This window comes from Lepidochelys kempii, chromosome 14 (assembly GCF_965140285.1).
Source record: "Lepidochelys kempii isolate rLepKem1 chromosome 14, rLepKem1.hap1, whole genome shotgun sequence".
Taxonomy (NCBI): domain Eukaryota; kingdom Metazoa; phylum Chordata; order Testudines; family Cheloniidae; genus Lepidochelys; species Lepidochelys kempii.
Window position 1 is genome coordinate 33,569,201 of NC_136393.1, and position 26,747 is coordinate 33,595,947.

General features: G+C 49.1%; 1 protein-coding gene, 1 long non-coding RNA gene and 1 pseudogene across 11 annotated transcripts in view; 2 read left to right on the forward strand and 1 right to left on the reverse strand.

Annotated features, from left to right (window-relative positions):
- LOC140898275 (uncharacterized) overlaps positions 1-26,747 on the reverse strand; it is a 2,445,793-nt gene that overhangs the window by 1,449,309 nt on the left and 969,737 nt on the right. The gene's annotated exons all lie outside the window — the stretch shown is intronic.
- LOC144929290 (uncharacterized) lies at positions 5,776-13,818 on the forward strand. Its single transcript, XR_013634544.1, has 3 exons — positions 5,776-5,973; positions 12,792-12,887; positions 13,742-13,818. It is a non-coding gene; the product is annotated as an uncharacterized LOC144929290 (long non-coding RNA).
- On the forward strand, positions 17,278-23,195 carry LOC144929339 (butyrophilin subfamily 1 member A1-like; annotated as a pseudogene).

Genomic DNA, 26,747 nt, shown 5'->3' on the forward strand with positions numbered 1-26,747 from the left:
CATCTGGCCTGCGGGACCCTCCTGCCCGGCCCCTGAGCTTCCGGCCCCTCCCTTGCTGTTCCCCTCCCCCACAGCCTCAGTCACTGCGCAGCCAGCGCAATGCTCTGGGCGGCAGGGCTGCTGCAGAGCCCGGCCTGACCCGGTGCTCTGAGCTGCATGGTGGTGTGGCTGGCTCCAGCTGGGAGGCGCAGTTGTAGCTCTGCCAGGCACCGGTGCTCCAGGCAGTGCAGTAAGGGGGCAGGGAGCAGGGGGGTTGGGTAGAGGGCAGGGGAGTTCAGGGTGGTGGTCAGGGGGCGGGGGTGTGGATAGGGGTTGGGGCGGTCAAAGGGCAGGGAGCAGGGGGGTTGGGTAGAGGGCAGGGGAGTTCAGGGTGGTGGTCAGGGGGCAGGGGTGTGGATAGGGGTCGGGGCGGTCAAAGGGCAGGGAACAGGAGGGTTGAATGGGGGCAGGGGTCCTGGGGTAGTCAGGAAGGGGCGGGGGTTGGATGGGGCAGCTGGGGGCAGTCAGGGGCAGGGGTTCTGGGGGCGGTCAGGGGACAGGGAGAAGGAGTGGTTGAATGGTGCAGGAGTTCCAGGGGGGCAGTCAGGGAACAGGAGGGTTGAATGGGGGCAGGGGTCCTGGGGTAGTCAGGAAGGAGGGGGGGGGTTGGATGGGGCAGCTGGGGGCAGTCAGGGGCAGGGGTTCTGGGGGCAGTCAGGGGACAGGGAGAAGGGGTGGTTGAATGGTGCAGGAGTTCCAGGGGGGCAGTCAGGGAACAGGGGAGGTTGGATGGGGCAGGGGTCCCGGGGGGGTGTCAGGGGGCAAGAAGCAGGGAGGGGGCGGATAGGGGGTGGGGGCCGGGCCGTGCCTGCCTGTTTGGTGAGGCACAGCATCCCCTAATTGGCCCTCCATACAATTTCCGAAACCTGATATGGCCCTCAGGCCAAAAAGTTTGCCCACCCCTGTACTAGGCAGACACCTACTAGGCACAGGCAGAGGTGGGAAGCAAAGTTCCAAGCAGGGAACAGAGACCCAAATCCCAGCACCTTCCCTTTCTATTTCACCGCAGTCTCTGGCTAGGGGGTTCAGGCTCCAGCACTCTGGTCTGTTTTCCCAGCCCTGTCCAGGGGGGTTGTTTCCTGTTCCAGAAATGGGGGAATGTTTTCCCCACCCTTCCCATGGGCCTATTCATAAATCAGGCCTTAGCCTGAGCAAGTCCCAATGGGTTTTTGGCACCCTGTCCTCTCCCTGCCTCACCCTGTGTATTTCCTCCCCCTCACCCCACCCTGACCACAGCACAAACCTACCAGCAGCTTCCTGAAAATCCCCTACCTGAGCTGGCTCCACCACAGCCATTTCCCTGCCCCATCCTCTGGAAGACTGGACAATCTGGAGGGAAACAATTGTTAATATTCAGCCTGTCAGAGAGAGAAAGGAAATTGGGGAGGTTTCAGAAGGGGCTTTCGTCCATTTCACTCCCTGATTAGACCCAGCCAAGGTCAGTCTTCATCACACATATAGGGCTGTATGAATTTAATGTGCTCCCTTTCGGACTGCGAAATGCATCCACCACCTTCCAGACACTGGTAGATAACCTTCTGGCTGGATTTGGGGACTTTGCAGTCGCCTGCCTTGATGATGTAGCTATATTCTCAGATTCATGGGCAGAACACCTGGTACATCTCCAAGCTGTCTTCCAGCGCATAAGGGAGGCAGGATTAACCGTTAAGGCCAAAAAATGTCAAATAGGCCTAAACAGGGTAACGTACCTTGGACACCAGGTGGGTCAAAGAACTATCAACCCCCTACAGGCTAAAGTAAATGCTATCCAAAATTCGCCTGTCCCTAAGTCAAAGAAGCAGGTCCAATGCTTCTTGGGCTTGGCCAGATATTACCGATGATTTGTACCACACTACAGCCAAATTGCCACCCCACTGACATACCTAACCAGGAAAAAACAGCCAAATGCAGTTCAGTGGACTGAGAAGTGTCAGAAAGCCTTTAACCAGCTTAAGGCAGCCCTTACGTCTGACCCTGTACTAAAGGCAACCAACCATTCGTCATAACCACAGATGCGTCCAAGTGTGGTGTAGGAGCAGTTTTAATGCAGGAAGGACCAGATCAACAATTCCATCCTGTCGTGTTTCTCAGCAAAACACTTTCTGAGCGGGAAAGCCACTGGTCAGCCTCAGACAAAGAATGTTACGCCATCGGGTACGCTCTGGAGAAGCTACGCCCAGACATTTGGGGATGGCGGTTCCACCCGCAGACTGACCATGCTGCACTGAAGTGGCTTCACACAGTCAAAGAGAGGAACAAAAAACTTATCCAGTGGAGTTTAGATCTCCAAGACTTTGATTTGAAAATACAACACATTTCAGGCACCTCTAACAAAGAGGCTGATGCACTCTCCTGGGAAGGTTTCCCAGAATCAGCCAGGTAAAAATGTCCCTGTATTCTAAGTCAGTGTAGTCCTTGAAATGTGAAAAATACAGTTTAGGTCTTTATGTGATTAGTAGTAAAATTAGAGGTGCATGTATCTTATTAATTCTGTTTCCTAAACCTCCAGGAAAAAATCCCAGACTGTGTGGACCCGACCTAAACCAGGCTGGCCAGCACCATCTGTGATTTGGTGGTGGTGGTGGTAGGGGGTGATAAATGAAAGGGGTGGGGGGAAGCTCCCTTTTATGGACACCCAGCCAGCCAGATAACATTTTTCTTAGTAGTTGTTCTCTACTTGCTTTTCCTGTAAAGGGTTAACAAAGTCTCCCTGCACAGGGAAAAGGAAGGGAGTGGGCACCTGACCAAAAGAGCCAATGGGAAGGCCAGAACTTTTTAAAATTGGAAAAAAACTTCCCCTTTGTCTGTCTGTTGTTCTTCTCCGGAGAAGCAGAAACAGGGCTGAAACTATGCTGTAAAAGCTTTGGGCCAGGTATGAAAAAATTATCAGCTCATACCTAGAAACTACTCATCTGAAACCCCAGATATGTAAGTAGATCAGGAAATGTCTAGGAAGATGCAATTAGGTTTATCTCTTTTATTTCTTTATGGCTTGTGGACTCCTCTGTGCTAACCCCAGGTGCTTTTGTTTTGCTTGTAACCTTTAAGCTGGACCTCAAGAGAGCTATCTTGGTGCTTAATCCTTGTAATTGATTGTTTTTTTTTTTTTTAAATCTAGCAAAAAGCCTAAGTTCCAAATGTATTTTCTTTCTTTATTTTTGTTTTTAATAAAATTTACCTTTTTTTAAGAACAGGATTGGATTTTTGTGTCCTAAAAGGTTTGTGCATGTGTTGTTTAATTAGCAGGTGGCAACAGCTAATTTCCTTTGTTTTCTTTCTCAGCTCTTCCCCAGGGGGCGGGGGCTAAAAGGGGTTGAGGGTACCCTACAGGAAGGAATTCCCAAGTGCGCCTTCCTGGGTTCTCAAAGGGGTTTTTTGCACTTGGGTGGTGGCAGCATCGACCTATCCAAGGTCAGAGAAAAGCAGTGAACTTGAGAGCGTAATACAAGCCTGGAGCGGCCAGTATTAATTTTTATAATCCTTGTCGGCCTCCACCTTCTGCACTTGAACTGCTAGAGTGGGAATTTTAAACCCTCCCAGGAAAAGAGTCTCTGAAGCAAATGCTAGAAAAGAGTAGGATCAAAAGAGCCACTTTGGGGAATTCCCCTGACACTGTCCTTGAGGGCAGCGCATCCCTCCCGCAGTGACTCAGCAGAGACACGAACTGGCTTCTGCTCTCTGGTCCTCACGTTGTTCCCAGGACAGTCAATCTTCCCAGGGTGGGGCAGCAAATGGATCTAGGTAGGGTTGGGACCTGGGAATCTCTTTTTCCACTTATTGTTCCTGCTGCCCCTTTCAGTCTCCTTCCCTTTTCTCCCAGTGCTTTATCTGTAATGAAAGAGGTGCTGGGGCTCAAGCATTTTTTTTTACTTTCATAACTGACATGGCAAGCCCAGAGGTGCTGGGGCTCAGCTCTGGCAAGCCCTGGCACACATTAAGCACTGCTTTCTCCCCTCTTGTACAAACTCACCAGCGGGTCCCTTAAAGGGGGCTTTTGTGCAGTCACTTTCCTGCTAGTCCCCAGCACTTTCCCCCAGGTCTGTCCCATCATCTGGAGTCTCAGCTCAGGAGTTGGAGTCAGCAGAGCCCAGGGCTGCCTCAGGGGTCTCATTCTAGCCACCAGAGAAAGTCCCCAGCTGGGCTGGGCAGGGAGGAAGCTATAATGAAGGTCTTTCCCCAGCACAGACCGCACTGGGGGAGCAGCAGCTGCTCAGGTTCCCAGATCACAGTGCAGGGAGCTGCATCTGCCCCAGGGAAACCAACTCCAGAGCTCTAATACCATGAGCAGAGAGAGACAAGGTGGGTGAGGTAAGAGCTTTTATTGGACCAACTTCTGCTGGTGAAAGAGATACGTGTATGAGCTACACAGAGATCTTCTTCAGGCCAGAGAGAGGCAGACACCAGCCTCTTCTCTCTAAGTAATACTGAGATCCTGCTGGTGGCAGCAGCTAATGACTGTGCCCCACTGGGCTCCCCGGGCAGCCGCAGGGACAGCCAGGCAGATACTGATCCCATTTGCCCATCTGGACCCACCCCCTGCTATTCTGGGGGTGACTCTGAGCCCTGAATCCTGCACAGAAATCCAAGAGGGACCCTGGTCCATCCTGTCACCCCAAACAGTCCCAGTCAGAAGCCAGAGCCCAGAAATCATGATTTTGGCCTAAGAAAATAATGCAATAGTGTGTCTGTTGGGGGGTGAGTTCTATGGGGATATTCACCTTGTAGCTTTGGAGCCCTTAGGGGTTAGTCCTTTGCCGCCCCCTCACCCCCAACACTTTGACCGTTTCCAGTAAAAACAAAATCTCCCGTGGCTGCTGGGTGGGGAAGACCCCTCCCCCTCTTACTGCCCCTGGCCTGTACCATGGACTGGGAGAGCTGCCATTGTGTCTCTCACCATCCCTCTACTTTATCACTAGCCTCTCTCCCCCTCCCCCAGCCAGTCTCTTCTGTCACTCTCTCTCCAGCCCCCTAGTGTCACCCCCCACTTTCTCCCCCTCTTCCCTTCTCACTGTCCCCCATTCCCATTTTCTTTCTCTCCCAGCCCTGTTCCCACCCACCCCATGATTCTCCCCCTGCATCTTGATTCCCAGGAATTGCCTCATCCTCCCTCCAGCACACCCACAGCCCCCCAGTCCCAACCCATGCCCCACATCCCTGTTCCCTCCCTCCTGCCCCCTCACACATCCCATTTCATGCCTCAATCCCCTCTGGCCCACACTCCCCCTGCCCCTTTTCAGCCCCCTTCCGGCTCCCACTCCCCAGGTGTCGTTGACCCAGCTGTCCCCACAGCGCAGTCTGGAAAAGGCTGCCAAGTCTCACAAGATAAAAAATCTGCACTGCCCTTTCCCAGCAAGCCCAAAGCAAGCCAATCCCATTTCGGAGGCACCGCCCAGTCCCACTCACCAAGCCCCAAACAAGCCACACACTTCAATGGCAAAACAAGCAACAGGCTTCTTTAAGAAAAGCAACCCGCTACTGAGAGAAATGAATGGGCAAGTACAAAGAAGCTATTATAGGCTTCCTAATAGAAGCCTCCCCACCCCACCCAAAGCCCCCAAACAAGCAGTTACATAACAAAGTAGCCAAAGGGAGCCCTTTGGCTCCCAGCAAATGAGATCAGCATCGACCTGACTGTCCCTGGGGGCTGCAGTGATCGCTGGGGTCACCCAGTCCAGCAGCAGGAAGTGAATCGCTCTCGCTGCAGTGACTCTGGGGCGCTGTGGGGGGGCCACGCTCCTTGCAAGATCCCCGAGCCCCGGCGGCTGCTGCTGGGGACCCCGGGGCCCTGGCTGCAGCTGGGAGAGGGGAATTTCCAGCAGTAAGATTCCCGCTGCTCCCAGGAGCCTCTCCCGGTGCAGAGACCCCAGCCTGGCCAGGACCCCCCATCCCGGGCTCCAGCCCCTGCTCCTGGGGAGGGCACCGCTTGGAGGGAAGGTAAGAGAGACCTGCCCATCCCCACAGGGAGAGGTGCCCCCCCGGTGCCATCCTGGCTGCAGGGGGAGGGTTTGGCCCCAGGCTGCTCCCAGCGGAGCTGGCTGCGATTCCCTGCCCTGGGCCCAGGGAAGCTGCCGCCAACTCCCTTTGGCTCCGATGCTGATCTCATTTGCCCATCTGGTCTCACATTGGAACCGGAGAACTAGTTCAAACCGGGATTTCGTACTGGAACTGGAGCTGAACCTGAAGCATAATTTTGTTTTACTGATTGAACCTGCACTGAACTGAAAGAAAAAAGTGTGTGTGTGTGTCCAGTTAAAATTAAGATTTCGCATTTTTTAAGCTCATCATTTAAAAAACATTACGGTCATCTTATTTTCATTTTGAGAGATGAAAACAAAATACACAATGGGCTGGTGATTTTCCCACAATGGGAGCAATCAACTGTTTCAGAGTAACAGCCGTGTTAGTCTGTATTCGCAAAAAGAAAAGGAGTACTTGTGGCACCTTAGAGACTAACCAATTTCTTTGAGCATGAGCTTTCGTGAGCTACAGCTCACTTCATCGGATGCATACCGTGGAAACTGCAGCAGACTTTATATACACACAGAGAATATGAAACAACACCTCCTCCCACCCCACTGTCCTGCTGGTAATAGCTTATCTAAAGTGATCATCAAGTTGGGCCATTTCCAGCACAAATCCAGGTTCTCTCACCCCCTCACCCCCCCTCCCAAAAACCACACACACAAACTCACTATCCTGCTGGTAATAGCTCATCCAAAGTGACCACTCTCCCTACAATGTGCATGATAATCAAGGTGGGCCATTTCCAGCACAAATTCAGGTTTTCTCACCCCCCCACCCCCATACACACACAAACTCACTCTCCTGCTGGTAATAGCTAATCCAAAGTGACCACTCTCCCTACAATGTGCATAGTAATCAAGGTGGGCCATGTCTAGCACAAATCCAGGCTGTCTCACCCCCCCCCCATTTTTTTTTCCCCAGGGGCACACACACACACACAAACTCACTCTCCTGCTGGCAATAGCTCATCCAAACTGAACCTGAACAGTAACAGATCTGTGGGCGGGCAGGGGGAAAGACAAGAAGGGGTGGCAAGCATGGAGTTGGGCAAAATTTCGTTTCACCAAAATGTGGGTGCAGATAGGCTTGAGTCAGAAGTCAGAAATAATTATGTCTTAGCATCAATGTCAGACATATTTGAATTTGAAAGATGAATTGGAACTTCTTATGAAGCTTGTGAAATCTCCAAAAGGGAAGCAACATCTGGACCAAGGAAAGCCCCAAAAGGCTGGGGCTAATTCTTTATTCGTTTGCAGATGAGCCACTTATCACTTCCCCCCTGCTTGTTTGACCATTTCTAGGGGAAAAGATTCCCCCCTGCCCCTCTCCTACCCCATGGGCTGGGGGAGCTGCTATTTTATCTCTCACCATCCCCCTCCCTTCTCCTACCCTCTGGCTCTCCCTTCTCCAGCCAGTCTCAGCTTGCTCTCATATTCTCCCTCGAGCCTCCCCACAGCCCCTCTCCACACATCCCACCCTTTCCTTCTCTTTATCCCGCCACTGAGAGTTTCCCTCTATTCCAGCTCTGTTCCCCTGAGCCCCAGAATTCTCCCCCGCCCCCTGATTTCTGAGTATTCCCTCAGCATCTCTTCAGCAGCCCCACATCTCCATGGCCCCATCCTGCCTGTGCTTCCCTGTTCACCACCCTCCTGCCCCCTCACACATCGCTGTTAACCCCTCAGTGCCCTCTGGCTCTCAGAGCCCCCTGCCCCTCTTCACCCCCCTTCCGGCCAGCCCCACTCCCCTTCCCCTAGGATCCACCCCCTTCCCCTGCCGAAGCCCCCCTCTCCATGTCTGCCAGCCCCCCCAACCCAGAGCACAGGAAGGGCAGGCGGCATGTGCTCCCCCACCCCGCAGCACAGGGTGGGCAGGTGGTGCGTGCCCCCCCAGGTCCCCAGCACAGGGTGGGTGGCACGTAACCACCACCACCACCACCCCCGGCCACCCCACACACAGGACAGGCCACCTCAGCACCTCCGTTCCCCTCCCTCCCCCAAGCAGCAGGCGGCATGGCCTCAGTGCCTGACGCCCCCCAGCACTGGGCAGCCACAGCTACGCCAAGTCCTGGCCGCCCTAGCCCCATCCCCAGCATGCTGCTTCCCTGAAGAGGAGTAGCCTGCCTGGGCTGGGGCCAAGAAGGAAGGGCAAGCAGGGCTTTGAGGAGTATGGGCAGGGCCACACAAGGCTATATGGGTAGGCACAGCCTTCCCCAGCCTATGCAATGCAACACCCATGCGGGTGTTGTCAAGGTTCCTTCCCCACTCTGAACTCTAGGGTACAGTTGTGGGGACCTGCATGAAAGGCCCCCTAAGCTTATTCTTACCAGCTTAGGTTAAAAACTTCCCCAAGGTACAAACTTTGCCTTGTCCTTGAACACTATGCTGCCACCACCAAGCATGTTAAACAAAGAACAGAGAAAGAGCCCACTTGCAGATGTCTTCCCCCCCAGATATCCCCCCAGGCCCTACACCCCCTTTCCTGGGGAAGGCTTGATAAAAGTCCTCACCAATTTGTACAGGTGAACACAGACCCAAACCCTTGGATCTTAAGAACAATGAAAAAGCAATCGGGTTCTTAAAAGAAGAATTTTTTAATTAAAGAAAAGGTAAAAGAATCACCTCTGTAAAATCAGAATGGTAAATACCTTACAGGTAATCAGATTCAAAACATAGAGAATCCCTCTGGGCAAAACCTTAAGTTACAAAAAGACACAAAAACAGGAATATACATTCCATTCAGCACAGCCTATTTTACCGGCCATTGAACAAAAGGAAATCTAATCCATTTCTAGCTAGATTACTTACTAACTTTTTACAGGAGTTCTGAGCTGCATTCCTGATCTGTTCCCCCCAAAAGCATCACACAGACAGACAGACAGACCCTTTGTCCCCCCCCCAGCTTTGAAAGTATCTTGTCTCCTCATTGGTCATGTGCTAGCAAGGTTATCTTAGCTTCTTAACCCTTTACAGGTGAAAGGGATTTGTCTCTGGCCAGGAGGGATTTTATAGTTCTGTATACAGAAGGATGGGTACCCTTGCCTTTATATTTATGACAGGTGTGATCTGACCTCATTGGTTTTATTGAGATCGTTACCATTTAAAACACTATTTCAGTTTATCAATTCATTCTGGCTATAAAATAGCAGCAGCGTGTTCTCATCGCTTTTCCTTACGCTTCTTTAAGGAAATCGGTTTTTGTACCAAACTGATAAACACACTCTTCTCTTGCAGCATGTGCAGAGGTAGATAGAAGCTGGAAAGTGGCAGCAATTTCTACTCCTGTCATGTGGGGAGATTCGAGTCCTCTCTTAAAGAAACGGCCACAGTCCCACTGAGTTGGAAGTGTCTGTACCAGCAGTCTCCAGCTTTCAGGGTCCCAAGTTATCTGACTCCAGCAAAGATTTTGAAGTGCCCCTTCTTCCTGCTCTTCTTGTGGGCTATAATAAATTGAGTGATGAAAACACTAACCACCCAGCCAACAAACCTTTGTTAACAGAGTTAAGGTTTCCCAGTGACAGCTCAGGCCCTGCCACAATCTCAAGTTCATCAAAACGCTTTCTACTGAAAACCAGGAAATAGAGAGTTAAGGTCCATGCCAGTGCAACCTTCACCCTGCCCGCTGGAGTTGGGAATAGTCACTGAGAATTATCTGCATGCACCCCAGCTGCATTCAATGTGTTAGGTGTAGCTGTACTGAATGGTGAAGAAATCAGTTGGAGTAACTTAAGTGAGCTGTGTCAGGGATCCTTCCCCACTCTGAACTCTAGGGTACAGATGTGGGGACCCACACGAAAGACCCCCTAAGCTTATTTCTACCAGCTTAGGTTAAAACCTGGTACGCTGCCACCTCCCAGCGATTTAACAAAGAATCAGGGAAGAGACCACTTGGAGACGTCTTCCCCCAAAATATCCCCCCAAGCCCTACACACACCCTTTCCTGGGGAGGCTTGAGAATAACATCCTAACCAATTGGTTACAAAATGATCAAAGACCAAAACCCCTGGGTCTTGGAACAATGGAAACATCAGTCAGGTTCTTAAAAGAAGGATTTTATTAAAAAAAAAAAAAGAAAGGTAAAAATCATCTCTGTAAAATCAGGATGGAAAGTACTTTACAGGGTATTCAGATTCAAAACACAGAGGATCCCCCTCTGGGCAAAACCTTAAAGTTACGGAAAACAGGAATAAACCTCCCTCTTAACGCAGGGAAAATTCACATAAAACAAAAGATAAACTAATCCGCCTTGCATGGCTTATCTATACTGGTTGCAATATTGGAGACTTGGATTAGGATGGGTTGGAGAAGATGGATTTCTGTCTGGCCTCTCTCAGTCCCAAGAGAGAACAACACATAAACTAAAAGCGCAAACAAAAGCCTTCCCCCAAGCTTTGAAAGTATCTTGTCCCCTTATTGGTCCTTTGGGTCAGGTGCCAGCCAGGTTAGCTGAGCTTCTTAACCCTTTACAGGTAACAGGATGTTGCCTCTGGCCAGGAGGGATTTTATAGTATTGGAAACAGGAAGGTGGTTACCCTTCCCTTTATATTTATGACAAGCTGTGATTGTGATATGCGGAGAGCTGGGGATTAGTTTGAGGAGCGTCTCAGAGCTGTGACTGTGATGTGAGATCTGGGTTTGAAGCCCCCATGTCTGTTATCAAAGGACAGAGCTGCACATGTACCTTGAGGGATCCAGTATGCATCTTTCCAGCACTGAGTTAGGGAGGTTCAGTCAGCAGCAGGACCCAGGGGATCTTCTTGCCATGGGGCTTGTCAGCAGGGTGGTGGGAGAGGAGAGCTGTCTGTGTGTTGAATGAGAAGTGAAAGTACAGTGTTGAATGCAATCTTGTGAGAAAGGGTTGTAAAAGGGCAGGAAGGATTATAAAATTCGACACACATGGGAACAGACTCAGTGTTTGAGCATAGAACAGACGTAGGTAGCTCCTGGCCAGTAAAGCTCACCAAAATCAAGTTGTACTTTAGCAAGAAGAAAGTGTTTGAGTCTGTGTTACAGTTGTCATGTGCCCTATTCCCTGAGTGCTCTGCACCATCTGCAAAGGCAGAGTGCCAGCGTGCAGGATGGGGGTTCTGGGTCATCCTGCAAAGAGGGCAGAGCTGAGGCTGTGTTGCCATTTACATTAACTCTTTATTTCCTGGTTTTCAGAAATTTTACTTTTGATGAACTTGAACTTTTGATGTCAATGAGCAACCCGAACTCTCCTTTAACAAAGTTGTGGGGTTCTTTGTTTGCCTGGGGGTTTTGCTTGTTTGTTTGTTTTGCTATTTAATTTCCTAGTATTTTAAATGGAAAGAGACTTGTTGTAAGAGTTAATGATCACTTAGACATTTGTAGTTCTCATCTACATTTTACAGCTGATACAATACTGTGACAAGAAAATAACAGAAAGACCTACGGAGAATTTGGGGTTGACAGCCCACCCGTGCCAAGCCCCCCCCAACTTCCTCTGCCACTTACCCCCATATCACCACTGACATTTCTTCAGACGAAACAATAAATAATTATAATTATAAAGAAACTTTGGTGGAGGTGAATGTTACCCACAGGTTTACATTTCAGTCTGAGATTTGTGTCCAGGGTGGATAGAATCTATGAATTTCATGAAATACTGTGTTTTTATTTCATTTTGTTGTCATTCTGTTTTGTGTTTTGGAACAAGCTGTATCTCAGGAATATCTTGATCCAATGACCCTAAATTTTAATCACTAACCCTACTCTGCTCTCCCATCTGGGTGAAATTAGTGAGTGAAATTTTAATCATGTGTAATGTATATAAAGAAACAAATACTAGCTAAAAGGCAGATAAGGTTACTCATGTGCAGTTTCCCACCACAGCCCCAATCTTTAAAAGCAAGGTGTGATAGAGCTTTCAATGGCCAGATGAACTAGTGGCTAGTTTGTTGCTCAAAGGGGATTTAGGGGGATCTGGGTCACACACCCCCTCCATCAGGTCCCAGCCCAGGGCCCTGTGTGGTTCAACCCCTAAACAGGGGAGATGAGTCTCTCTCTCCCTGTCGGGGGGGCAGCGGGGGCCTTCAAAACCAGTTTCCTCAGGCTGCTTCCTTCTAAAGTCTCTTTAGTTTGGGGCACAGCCCCACTAGTCCAGTTGCCCCACAGTTGGGGCTTATCTGCAGGCTCCCCTTGGCTTACTTGCCTCCAGTGGCTGCGTTGGCTGGCAAGTCACTACTCCGTCCCTTCAGGCAGGCAAACAGGGAGCTCCTGCCCCCTCACCAGTCATCCCCTGGCTGAGCTGGCTCCCTTCTTTTCTCCTCCCTCCAGGCCTGGCATTGGCTGCAGGTATAACGGGGCAGGGCTAGCTGAACCCAAAGGTTTTCTTTGATCCCTGCTGTGACAGTCGGCACTTTCTCTTCTCCTTCATAGAAGGAAATATAGATTTAAAGAGAATACCTACCCCATTCCTGGCTACACACTTCTAAAATCATTCACTGGCAATAGGACACTGCCCCATCCCAGGTAAGTACCTTTGACAGAAGAGTTCTACACACGACACTGAGTGCGTTCATCTCACTCACAATGTAAAGCAATGTAAAGCTGTCTCTGTTAATGAGGTTTCATTTCCTTGGTGTTCCTGATGTCATAAACCTGGTAGGGTTAACAGTCACCTACAGAGCCTTCGGTTTGATATGGAAACCCCCCACCCCACCCCAAGCACTCTCAAAATGAAACCTCCCAAAATCATTTCTGTTTCTTCAGGAAAAGATTCAGGCCCATTTGGAGATTCTGAAGGAAGAGAGAGAAAAGCTTCTGAGATTTAAAGTGACTGGAGAGGTTTAAAGCCTGGAGTATCTGGTAGGTGCCCATTGTTATTAACTTGCAGGGACTTGCAGTGGGCCATCTGTTAGGAAGCTGGTCTCGGGACCCCCCACCCATGGCTTCTCCCAGCAGCCTGGGCTCCCTGGGCCTCTTTTACCCTGGCCGGGCTCCAGCTTCCAGCCTGGCCGGGAGGCTGGACCTCGGGGAGAAGAGGAGTGGTAGATGGCTGGGTCTGTGGTGAAAAGTGGATGGGCCAGGCCCCTTGGCTTCCCTTTGCGGGTGCACCTGGTAGGACATCTGTTTGTAGGCAGTTTCCTCCATGGACTTGGGGAATGTGGGCTTTGTGTTTCTTCATGGGCATGGATGTCTGTGTTAGAGTCCTATGTCTTCGCACACATACACACACCGGCCCTGAGAAATCCTCTCTCAGGAGCAGGACCACATCATATTCTGTAGAATCTAAGCTTCCATTCCAATTAATGAGTTAATTTCTAGCCCTTGTGTCTTTCACAAAACTCCTCCCAAGGTGAGCAGACTATGTCTCGTGCAGTGCTATCTGCCTGAGTCTGCAGACATTTCTTGCACTGTTAATTATTTCTCTCCCCTCGCATCTCTGTTAATGTAGTGCTCAGTCCTGCTGGCTGCTGCTCTGGGTCTGGCTTAACACAGTGTGCTGACTATGTCAGACATAGAAACATACCATGAAAAAATGTTAGGGACAAATGGGAAAGTGGTAGAAAATCCTCTCCCTAGTAACGACAGGGTATAATCATGTGTTAGACATCACAGAATTTTCAAAGAAATTCTCCCTCCTGCAGAATCAGCACTCCATGAACGGACCCTAGACTCTCTCTCTAACCCTTACCTTTCCTTTCTTTTAAAAAAAATAGATACAGACACAAAACAAGAGGCAGAAGGTTGTATCTGAATTTCAGCAACTGCGGCAGTTTCTAGAAGAAGAAGAGCACCTTCTGCTGGCCCAGCTGGAAAATCTGGAAAAGGCAATTGTGAAGATACAGAATGACAATGTCATTAAAATGTCTGAGGAGATTTCCCGTCTCAGCAACTTGATCAGTGATCTGGAGGGGAAGTGTCAGAAGCCAGCAAGTGAATTCCTGCGGGTGAGACTGAGTTATAAACATCCCTGATCCAAACACAGGGATAGGACAGCTCCTGAATCATGGGCACTGGAGACCAGCAGTCAGAGGTCACAGTGTAATTCAGTGTGTGCATTCCTGAAATGTGAATTATTGTTTCTCTTTGAAGAATTACAGACTCATTTATATTAGAGATGACATTAACTCAGCAAATCCATGGCCCTAGGGCCAAGGCAGGGCCTCTTTTACCCATATCTGCAAAATCCCTTCTCTGGGATCCCCAGTGGGCGGCATTTGGGACTAAAATTGTTTTTCTGTCTCTTTCCTCTCTAGGATGTCAGAAGCACCTTGAGCAGGTATGTGGCTCTATTTCACTTCCCCTCATTCTTCACGATGCTGTGAAAGGGCTTGGAGAGTGTATCGACTCTACATTTCATAAAAATATAAGAATGGCCATACTAGGTCAGACCAGTATCCTGTCTTCCAACAGCAGCCAATGCCAGGTGCCCCAGAGGGAATGAACAGAACAGGTTATCGTCAAGTGATCCATCCCCTGTCACCATTCCCAGCATCTGCCAAACACAGGCTAGGAACACCAAGCTGGTTTATAGCCACTGATGGACGTATGCTCCATGAACTTATCTAGTTCTTTTTTTAACCCTGTTTGTGTCTTGGCCTTCACAACATCCTCTGGCAAAGAGTTCCACAGGTTGACTGTGCGTTGTGTGAAGAAATACTTCCTTTTGTTTGTTTTAAAACTGCTGTCTATTAATTTCATTTGGTGACCCCCTAGTTCTTGCATTATGAGAAGGAGTAAATAACACTTTCTTATTTACTCTCTCCACACCAGTCATGATTTTAAAGACCTCTATCATAGCCCCCCTCTTAGCCGTCTGTTTTCTAAGATGAAATGTCCCAGTCTTATTAATCTCTCCTCATATGGAAGCTGTTCCATAACCAGTATCATTTTTGTAGTGCTTTTCTGAACCTTTTTTGAGATGGGGTGACCAGGTCTGCATGCAATATTCAAGATTTTGCATGGATTTATACAGATGCAATGTGATATTTTCTGTTGTATTATCTATCTCTTTCTTAATGATTCCCAACATAGTTAGCTTTTTTGACTATCACTGCACATCGAGGGGATATTTTCAGAGAACTATCCACAATGACTTCAAGATCTCTTTTTTGAGTGATAGCAGCTAATTTAGACCCCCTCATTTTATAACTATAGATGGGATTATGTTTTCCAATATGTATTACTCTGCATTTATCAGTATTGAATTTCATCTGCCAAATTTTTTACCCAGTCACCCAGTTTTGTGAGATCCCTTTGTAACTCTTCACAGTCTGCTTTGTACTTAACTATCTTGAGTAGTTTTGCATTATCTGCAAATTTTGCCACCTCACTGTTTACCCCAGATCATTTATGTATATGTTGAATAGGACTGATCCCAGTACAGACCCCTGGGGAACACCACTATTTATCTCTCTCCATTCTAAAAACTGATAATTTGTTCCTACCCTTTGTTTCCTATCTTTTAATCAGTTACTAATCCATGAGAGGACCTTCCGTCTTATCCCATGACAGCTTACTTTGCTTAAGAGCCTGTGGTGAGGGATCTTATCAAAGGCTTTCTGAAAATCTAAGTACACTATATCCACTGGATCCCCCTTATCCACATGTTTGTTGACCCCCTCAAAGAATTTTAGTAGATTGGTGGTGCATGATTTCCCTTTACAAAAACCATGTTGACTCTTCCCCAACAAATCATGTTCATCTATGTATCTGATAATGCTGTTCTTTACTATAGTTCCCCAGGGCACTGCAGCAAAATATATGGGGCAAGGTCACGTTCAGAATGTAATTCCCATTTATGCATTTAATCCTCACCCTTTAACACAGGACTCTTGAATTATCTATTATCTTGAATTATCTATTATCTTGAATTATCTATTCAGTGTAGAATTATCTACCCCAATCAGAGCTGCGGGGGCAGGGCCTGCAGGTGCCGGCAGCGGGCAGCGAGCCCTCCGCCCCCGCCCTGACCTGTAAGCCCCACTCCATGGCTACGGCAGCTCCCATTGGTGCTTTTCTTTGGTGCTGGCCAATGGGAGCCACGGAGCTCACGCTTGTGGCGGGCGCAGCCCGTGGAGCCCCCTTGGCTGCCCCTGATCCTAGGAGCCAGAGCGACCTGCGGCAGGAGGGGTGAGTAGGTGAGTGGGGCATGGTGGTGAAGAGGCGAGCGGCGAGGGAGCCAGTGGCTGGCTGGTGGGTGGGTGAGGAGGCAAGTGGCAGGCGGGGAGGGTGAAGAGGCGAGCGGCGAGCCAGCGGTGGGCAGTGAAGAGGCGAGCGGCGAGGGAGCCAGGAGCGGGCGGGGTCCAATGGGGCAGAAAGGGGGCAGAGTTGGGGACTTTGGGGAAGGGGTTGGAATGGGGGCGGGGAAGAGGTGGAGTTGGGGCGGGGGCAGGTGGGGCAAGCAAATACCCCCTTTCCCCCCCCCCAGTGTAGTGTCCTCTTTTTTGAATATTCAAATATGGTAACCCTAACAGTAATACAAGAAGCCCACAGAAGTGTGTGTTTGTGTGGGGGAAGCATGTGTGACAGCATGTGGGGGGGTTGTGCATGAGAGAGAGAGAGAATGTGTTGGCGGAGCGTGTGAGAGACTGTGTGTGTGGGGAGTGTGTATGTGAGAAAGAGAGACAACTTGTGTATGGGGGACTTCCTGGGGCTTTGAAAGGGGAGGGACACATGTCTACATAGCTGGATGAATGGCAGCAGATTTCCAAACAGTGAGCAGAGCGGTTACGGTGGGCATCCTGAGATACCTTCCGGAGGCCAGTTACAGCAACGTAACAAACACAGTGTCTACACTGACACTTTGTTGATCTAATTTTGCTGCAAAAATCTCTATGCCTCCCATTGAGGTGGTTATATTTTGTCAGTAAAGCAGGAGAGTTTTGTCACCAAGAGGTGCATTGTAGTGTGTACACCTCCACTGTTTTGTCAATGAAAGCTGCCTTTTGCCGACAAAACAGTGTAGACAAGGCCTAAAGGTCGGCACCCAAAACGTAAACCCTCAATTTAAGGCCACTTTTGAAATGTGGACCCAGCTCACCATTGTGCTCTGGCCCCGTGTGGCAGCTTGTGTGGGCCAAAGGGGCTGTAGGGAAGGTGTAAACCCAGGGGAATCCTCGCAGCACAGGAGCCTCTTGTGCCTCCAGCTCCTCCACAGCAGCTGCAGGCTCAAGGAGTGTTCCCGGGAAAGCAGGGAATAGAGTGGAGTTGTTGAGGGCTGGGCAGAGGAGGAAGGGGTGGAGCAGGAATAATGGGGTGTGGCCAGGGTAAAGCTGTGCCTTTGACACTGCCTCCGGGAGAAGTCATCTAGGGGCCACTGGACCAGAGGTGCAACTCAGGCTGGACCTCCGGACTTCCGCAGCCTGTGCCAATGTCTGCACTGACCCCAGCAGCTACTGAATAGGAGAACCACAAACTGCTTCCCCCATCCTTTTACCAGTGCAGGGGTGAATGAGGCCCATTGAGCCAATTCTCTCCCTGACTCAGTTTCCACATTTATGAAATAATTTTAAGATTATTTGTATTTCAGTCTATGCAGAATGAAAGCCCCATTGTGCTGAGCTCTGTACATATACTGAGCTCTGTACATATACTGAGACCCAAAGAGCTCACAATTCAGGCTCCTCATCCTGAAAAGTCTCAGCATCCCACTGATGTGAAAGAGGCCAATGTTTGTAAAGTTACATTAATGCTAAAATCTTTGCAGGATCTGGCCTGGCTCATGACAAAATGTAAAAGGAGAATGAGAAATCAGCTGGGTTTGGAGGATGAGGGAACAGAAAATCTGTCTTCCACATAGTGTCTCTTTGAGTGGTTCTGAGGCTTCATGGATATTGGTTCTGTTGATTTGAGACGCTTGAATGAAAGAGAAAATAGGATGATTCATATTAGCTTTGTTAAAAATCTGGGTGTGTCTCTGTCTCTCTTCAACTGTTTTTCTCTCATAATTAAAATACAATTATGTCAATTAAGAGTGAGGATGTCACAAATATGACAGCATGAAATATCATCTGTCTTATCCTTTCCCCCTCCAGACATTCTGTCATCTGAACTGGAGACAATAAGAGGGAAATCCTTAGGATCACACAGACCAGGTGAGACTTCAGGTGGAGATTATCATTAAATAAAGAGGAAAATCCCATGAAAACATTTTCATGAACTTCTAGATAAATGTACAAACCAAACCAACACTGACCATGACACCCCCCCCTAAAAATAAAAATAAAAACAAAAACATGAAATACTAAAAGAAAAGGAGTACTTGTGGCACCTGTGGCTCACGAAAGCTTATGCTCAAATAAATTGGTTAGTCTCTAAGGTGCCACAAGTCCTCCTTTTCTTTTTGCAAATACAGACTAACATGGCTGCTACTCTGAAACATGAAATACTAAGAAATCCCAAGCCGAAATCACACAAACAATCCTGATACCATCCTTAGTGTTGAGTCCCTGCACCCACTGACGAACAGAAACACTCTCCCTGACCAACAAACACTCTGAGGCTAGGCCTACATAGCAATGTAAGCGTAAGGGATTTGAGTCAGCTGACCTCTTGTCAGGGAATCCTGGGCTTGAGCATCAACACTGCATTTTAACTCTAGGTTAAGAATTTTCTGCACTGGGGGGAAACTCGACTGCCAATCCTGTTTCCTAACTGTGGTGGTGCTATTGATGGGACGCGGGTGCCCGTAAGGAGCACGTGAGTACATATGCCGCGTAATTAGCTCATTTGGTGGCTGTCTCCATTTGAGAGGGCATTATACTGAATTACTGTCTAGTCGGATAACTGGGTTCTCCAGCTCTAGGCTCGGTCACATTGGCAAAAACATGCCCCTGGTGCCTGTCCTAAGGATAATGAGGACATCAGTCTCCAGGGTGTCAAACTATTACAGTGAAACTTTGTAATTCTTAATTTTTCAAATACGATGATCAATGATCAAGTTTTTGCTTGCTTGCTTGATTTTTTCAGTTTGTTTTGAAGTTTGACATAAAATGAAGGTGTCAGAGGGAAGACACACACACATTCCAGTCTGGCTGCTGCTTGCTGCAAAGTGGCAAAATCCATCCCCAAGGCTTGGGATGCAGTGTGCTCCAGCAACCCTGGGGAATCCCTTATCCCTGCCATCACCACACCCCCAGACCTCTGGGATGCTGCGGAGAAGTTTTGGTGCTGGCTCCCACTGACCACCCTAACAGTGCATGCTGCCCAGGTGACCCTGCACCTGCAGCCCAAGAGAGGGCAGGAGGGCCTGGAGTAAGGGCCAGTGAGCAGAGCAGGGACCATAGCAGCTGCCCTGCAGGGAGAAGAAGTGGCAGAGCTCTCGGTTCAGTATGGCTGAGGGAAGGATGACCCACCTCCTAACTTTGCTCCCTGCTCCAGGCAAGCTCCGTGCACCACCATGGAGGAGAAACTTCCACCACCACTGTGGGAGAAGCAGGAAGGGGGACCTCTCGGCCAGGTAGTAATGCTGTGTCTGGCATGCTGTGCTGGCTGCCTGTAGCACTGCTCCTCTGCCTCCAGGAACTATAGGATACACCCAGAAGACTTCCACACCCAAGTCAAGCCACGGATGCATGCACATAGGAAACCAATAGGGCTTGGACCCTGGGTTCCAGTTTAACATGGGCTCTGACCCTCCAGACCTGCAGGGTCCTGGGACTCTGGATCAGAGCCCTAGATTAGCATATTTGCAGTGTGGATGCAATGAGGGTTTGGCTTGAGCCCAGGCTCAGACCCTGGCTTAAACTGCTGTGTAGATACACTCTCCCTCACCAATCATTAATGCTGACCCTGGCATTTCCATACATGTCCGTAAGCCCTTTAAATATTAAATTCAAAGGGTTGCCACATTTTTTTCTTTTCCCCTATGTGAGAGGCTCGCTCCGATTGCTCTTCACCAGCATCCCATCTTTCTCTTCAGCTGGGCTGGGCTGAGATCTCCCATTTGAGTTGCTCTCTTTCTCCTCTGTTAGAGATATGGTCCCTCTGTGATGTTGCCACATCCTCCCTGCTCTCTGGGCTGGAGAAGGGGCCACTCTCTGGCCTGAGTGGATCATCCCCAATACCCATCCCCTTCTCTTCTCCCAGGCCAGGGAGAGAAGGACAGGCTCAGTATAGAGCTTCCCCCAGGTTTATATCTATTACCTTCCTCCTCTAACTCCCCTCCCTGCAACTTCAGGTTCTCACCTTCCTCTCTAACCCTCAGAGGAGAAGCTCCAGCAGGAAAAGCAGGGAGATGCTATTTGCATGTACTGGGACATGGTGGATCTACGCCTTCCCAAAGCTAAAGGCCCGTCCCCTCAACTAAGGGGGAGAAACCATGAAGCCCAGGGAACAATGGAGTATTTGGGACAATGAAAGAGAAACCAGGACAAGGAGAGAGGTCAGAAGTTAAAAATGAGGGAGCCAGAAGGGGACACCAAGCAGAGAACCCCAGAGAGCATCTGTTGCTCCTCAAAGGTGTCTAAGGAGTCAGTGAACACTGCCCAGGGGAACTGTGCCTGGAGACATGATTTTAAAAGGGAATGGATATACATGCCACAGTCTCAGAGCACTTCTTCCTCCCTCCAGATTTGTCCTCCTGCAGTGATGTGTGGCCATCTTGGCCATCACCAGGAGGAGATTAATAAGGAGGTCTTGCCACTTTCTGAAGTCACAAATGGGGTGTGTATACATCAGGAGGTGCAGGGAATATTGCAGCCAGAACTTTAGTAAGAGGTTCAAAAAGAGCTGGAAAAGGGGCTGCAAGCTGACACACCACCTAATATCCCCAGTGGGCTGTGGAACAAAAGTGGAGTACAGGCTGGCCCACCACAGTTCCTCATTTTCTCTCCTGTAGGTCCCACCATTTGGAGTCAGGATGGAACACAAAGGCAAGGAAGTGGATGGTGTGGAGCACAAGCATGTACAGATGTTCTCGGGGACTGGTACAGAGGTGGACCAGCTGGATGTCCTTCAGCCAATACAGGTGGCGTGTCAAAGGTGGCTGGGGAGGCTTGTGGTGCAAGAGGTGATGATGAGTTACAGAGGGCCAGCTGTGAGGGATGAGTGGGAAACACCTTCTCACAGGACCTGGTTGAGGAAAGCAAGAGAAGCAAGAGGCTAGGTTGTCCTCACCTTCTGGAACACAAAGGAGGGGACATGTAGGGTGGGCAGCCCCGTGCACTGGCTGAGCACTGTGGGCTCCATCCAGTCACTCTAGTTCTGAGTCTGGTTGTACCATCCAGGGCTATCCTCTGATGCACCAAGGGGGATTCAACCACCTGCACACTAAGGTGTGGAAGAGTAGGGAGATGCAGCTGGGAAGGAGGGGAAAAGCAGCCACCACAGAAAGTCTCAGCAGCCAGGGGGACGAACTGCCAGGGCATCTCTGCTTATTCTCAGGCATTCAGGAGAGAGAAGCAGCTCCCCAGGCTGGTGTTGTAAATCAGAGACGCTGTGCTCTAATCTCTGTGACCCTTTTCCCCTCCAGACTCTTTCCCACCTGAGCTAGAGCAGGGAAGGGAGGATCTCTGGGATCACACATCCAGGGTGAGCTTTGGGGGAGTTTTTCCTCCCATTAACAGAAAATGTCCATGAAAGCAACTCTCCCACACAGCAATAACCAGAGACACTTGCACTGCCCAGCCCTAAAGCCACCTTAATTGTGATCTGAGAATTTGTATTGACATTGACAAGCCTTTCCAATATTACCTTCAAGGTGGTCAGGAGAGAGAGCCTCCTGGTTGCCACACCCTTCCCCATTTCACCTGGGGGACAGACTGTTCCCCATGGCTCTTCTCCTTTGGGCAGGGCTGGACTCTGCCATTGCAGCTGCTTTGTGGGTTGGGGAGATGGTGTCTCTCTAGTGCTGCCACCTGCAGACCTCCCTTCTCTCTGGGCTGGGAAGGGGCTGCCCCACCCATTGCCACCTCCTGCTTCCTGCTCACTGGCCTTGAACTATTGGCTCTTCCCCTGTGCTGCGAATTCATCTCTGCTCCCAGGCCTGGCAGTGGAGGATGCATTTATGGGAGGAGACTCCCTCTGGGGTTCAAAGTTGGTACCTGCCTCCTCAGGACTCTCCTAATTACAAGCTTTTGCTACCTTCCTTGCCAAGTCTCTGTTGCTGGGAATGAACCAGCCCTAGCTGGGGAGCAGGGAGCTGCAGGCTCTATATTCAAATGAGAAAGTACAGAAGTGGATCCCATTACACAGGTTGAGGAACTGCCAAGCAGGGATGTTAGGGAGTGTGAGAAATGGTCCCAGATTCCCCCAGGGCTGAACTCTGATTCTCTCTCTCCCGTAGTGAATGTGATTCTGGATCCAGACACGGCTCATCCCCGACTCATCCTGTCTGAGGATCAGAAAAGTGTGAAATGGGGAGACACCAGGCAACATCTGCCGAACAATCCAGAGAGATTTGACTCCTGGGCCTGTGTGCTGGGCTCTGAGGGATTCACTTCAGGGATATATTGCTGGGATGTGGAGGTGGGGGACAGAGGATTCTGGGCTGTGGGAGTGGCAAAAGAGTCTGTGAGGAGGAAGGGAGAAGTCAGCTTTAACCCTGAAGTGGGGATCTGGGCTGTGCAGTAGTTGGGTCTGTTCCAGGCTCTCACCTCCCCTGCAACCATACTACCCCTGAGCCAGGTCCCCAGGAGGATCCAGGTTTGTCTGGACTGTGAATGGGGCCAAGTGACATTTTTCGATGCTGATAACAAGGACCCAATCTTCACTTTCCCACCAGCCTCTGTCCCTGCGGAGAGAATCTACCCCTGGCTCTGGGTGGGGGCAGGATCCAAGCTCAGACTGTGTCCCTGAGACACAGGGGGTGGAATATTGCACTGAGGACCCTGAAATCAGCCTCTCTAGCCTTGGAAACTCCAGTCTTTATGACCCTGGAGGGTCCTTGGGGTCTCATGTCTGGACTGTGAAACCACAGAAAGAAGCAAGTAATCAAGATGGAGAAGCCAATCTCATTGCCCAGGGAGCTATTTAGACTGTTTGTCGCTATCTTCTATGGTCCAGGAGGACTCTGGGGAGCTTCAGTCAGACAGTGTCACTAATACATGGGGGGAATTAAAAAATGGGCTTCCCTAGCCCCAGTCATGCTAGTCTCTATGACCCTGGAGGACTCCCGTGTACCCAACCCTCTGGTTCCTTATTCCATCTCCTCCCCCTCCATCTCTGCAGCACCAGGAATTTTGGGAGGCGGGGGGGGGCGCGAGAGAGAAAGGGAGACCCATTGAAGCTGCAGGAGAAGCAGAGGGTCACTGTGGGGCAGGGAGGGATGTAGGGTTTTGGTGGGAGAAGTAATTGCTGGGCTGGGGGACAGGCAGATGTGGTGGCAGCAGAGATGGAGAATTAATTAATTGGGATTTGGAGTTTAGAGAGAAGCTGGAACCTCTGCACCAGCAGGGAGCATTTTGTACAAAACTCTTTAATCAGATCTCATTGGGGCCCCCCAGTGACAGCTCCTGCAACAGGGGCCAAAGTCACATTCCTCTGTAGATATGGGATGTCTCTATTTGTCACACAGACATAGGGGATAGGAAGGGGAAAATTAAAAACCAAGAGACAGACCAGAAACCATTATAGAATCTTCTTTAAAAATCTCTTTTGGGGGGGGGGGGGGGGGGCAAGCGGTGTGTCAATCTCATGATTTTCTAAGAATTAAGAACATAAGAACGGCCAGACTGGGTCAGACCAAAGGTCCATCTAGCCCAGTATCCTGTCTTACGGCAGTGGCCAATGCCAGGTGCTTCAGAGGGAATGAACACTGGAAGAAGCAGGGACAGAGTGGGTTTAACCAGAGGGAGCAGAGGAAGCAAGAATAAAGGGAGAGTCCTAGAAAAAGGGTGAAAAACAGAAATGGATAGAGCGAAAGGAAAACATTCTTGAGAGGGGAAACACCCAGGGGGAGCAAATGGGGAAGGGGTAAAATTGGGGGACAGAATGGAGACTATGAGAGAAAAATAATCAGTTAACAGTGACTAGAGGAGAATGGAGAAGTCAGAAATAAACCAGGGTGGGTAACAAAAGCTAAAAAAGATTATGAGCAAAAATGGATAGAATGAAAGGAAAGAGAGAAGGAAAGAGAGAGTGTGAGAGAGGGAGAGATGACTTATAAAATGTTACTGAAAGTGAAGCTGTAACTCTTTAATTTCATACATTAATTCATGGACATTTGTGCCATTTTAGTTCCTCAAAAGAACTATGCTTCATTTTTTTGGACATTTTCCCATATGTTCTGGTTACTGAAGATCCTCTCAGCTGCTTTAAAGCCTGACATTTACTTAATGTAAATGAAGCCTACAAAAAGTTCTGTTGGCTTGTTTCCCTTTAATTTCCCAGCTGTGATTTTTGAAGGCCTTCATGAAGGGGCAGGACTAACTCAGAAATTTTAAAAGGCAGCTCCTAAGTACCAGAGGAGCTAGCAAATCAGGGAGTTTTGTGAGGGAGTTTAGAGATGGAAAACGAGAGCCAGATATACCTAACAAACATTCATAGAATCGTAGAAGATTAGGGTTGGAAGAGACCTCAGGAGGTCATCTAATCCAATCCCCTGCTTAAAGCAGGACCAAACCCAACTAAATCATCCCAGACAAGGCTTTGTCAAGCCAGGCCTTAAAAACCTCTAAGGATGGAGATTCCACCACATCCCTAGGTATCCCATTCCAGTGCTTCACCACCCTCCTAGTGAATAGTTTTTCCTAATATCCAACCTAGACCTCCCCCACTGCAACTTGAGACATTGCTCCTTGTTCTGTCATCTGCCACCACTCAGAACAGCCTAGCTCCATCCTCTTTGGAACCCCCCTTCAGGTAGTTGAAGGCTGCTATCAAATCCTCCTCCTCACTTTTCTTTTCTGCAGACTAAATAACCCCAGGTCCCCCAGCCTCTCCTCATAAGTCATGGGCCCCAGCCCCCTAATCATTTTTGTTGCCTTCCAATTTCTTCACATCCTTTCTGTAGTGGGGGGGCCCAAAACTGGACGCAATACTCCAGAAGTGGCCTCACTAATGCCAAATAGAGGGGAGTAATCACTTCCCTTGATCTGCTGGCAATGCTCCTACGAATGCAGCCCAATATACCGTTAGCCTTCTACCGTTATATATCAAGGGCACACTGTTGACTCATATCCAGCTTCTCGTTCACTGTAATTCCCAGGTCCTTTTCTGCAGAACTGCCGCTTAGCCAGTCGGTCCCCAGTCTGTAGCGGTGCATGGGATTCTTTGTCCTAAGTGCAGGACTCTGCACTTGTCCATGTTGAACCTCATCGGATTTCTTTTGGCCCAATCCTCCAATTTGTCTAGGTCATTCTGGACCTTATCCCTACTCTCCAGCATATCTACCTCTCCCCCAATCTTAGTGTCATCCACAAACTTGCATGAGCGTGCAATTCATCCCACCATCCATATCATTAATTCTCTAAATGTAGGCCAATAAGCACCCCCCTGCAAAACAAACAAACTAACAAACAACAACAACAAAATCCTGCTGAAGTAAAAATTATTGCTCTGAATGCAGCATCTATGATTACCAGTCTTGTGGGGTGGTGGCATGCGTGGGCATTTGGTGAAAGCAGTTCAAGGTCCTCAGAGACTGAGGGCATGTCTGCACTACAAACGTAAGTCAAACTATTCACATCCACACTACTCTCCTTCTGTCAGTCATGCACATCCTTACCAGGAGTGCTTCCATCAACTTAAGAGAGGCAGTGGGGTGGGGGCGGGAGGGGAGAAGGACTGAGAGACTGGGCTCCCCACTCCTCCCTGGCAGAATGTTTTTTAAGTACATCAGAAGTAGGAAGACTTCCAAACAATCAGTGAGGCCCCAAGGTAACCGAGGTGCCAAAGGAGCACTTTCAGAAGACAAGGCCATTGCAGAGAAGCAAAATATATTCTTTGCATGGGTTTTCATTGCTGTAGCCCATAAGGTCAGTTTGCTAGCTTGCCATATTGCGTAATATGTTTTCTTTTGGTTTGATTCATATTATTTTGTTATCATATCCTATTATTAATTAATCATAGTATTTTCTGGGGTTTTGTTTATGTGGAATTCCAGTTTATGCTATTCATAAGGGTTATTCATGGTTATTCATAATAGTTGGCTGTAATGCAAATAACCTTCAGGCCTGTATCCTGTACGATTAGCTAGAGTAAGTTAGTATCAGTGTTTGTAAACTTTGGCATAGATAAATGGCATACCAGTTGCCCCCCTTAGCTTTGGGGAACTGAACAAAAAACTTGAATCTGCTAACCTTAAGTCTGGAGCAGACCGGTAACTGCAAGGCACACTGCAGAACATGGAAGTCATGAATTAGGTCAGGGTTAACGGTTTCGGGAATGAGATAATCGATTCGTATGAGTATATGGCATAACATGTTAACCTATAGAGTAAGTGTACCTGCAGATTTATGGGGTTGAGGAAATAAGATTTGGGCATGGTAGGTTGGGCCTAGATTCTGACAGCGGGCAGTACCGGGACCCTATAAGATGGCAAACAACCATACAAAGGGGTCACATTTTCCTATCTTCTATCAAGCTATCACCTCAGTTTCACAATATATCCTAGCCACTCAACACTTGAACCTAAGCCCTACCAATTTGGGAAGCCTGGACCATTAGTTCCTCAGACATGCCAGAGACAAGACTGATCCTCTGTCTCCTACTACCAGGTCTTCAGGGATGGGTGTGAATATGCTAGCTTTAGTAGTCTTTTAGAATAGAAATGTTACCACC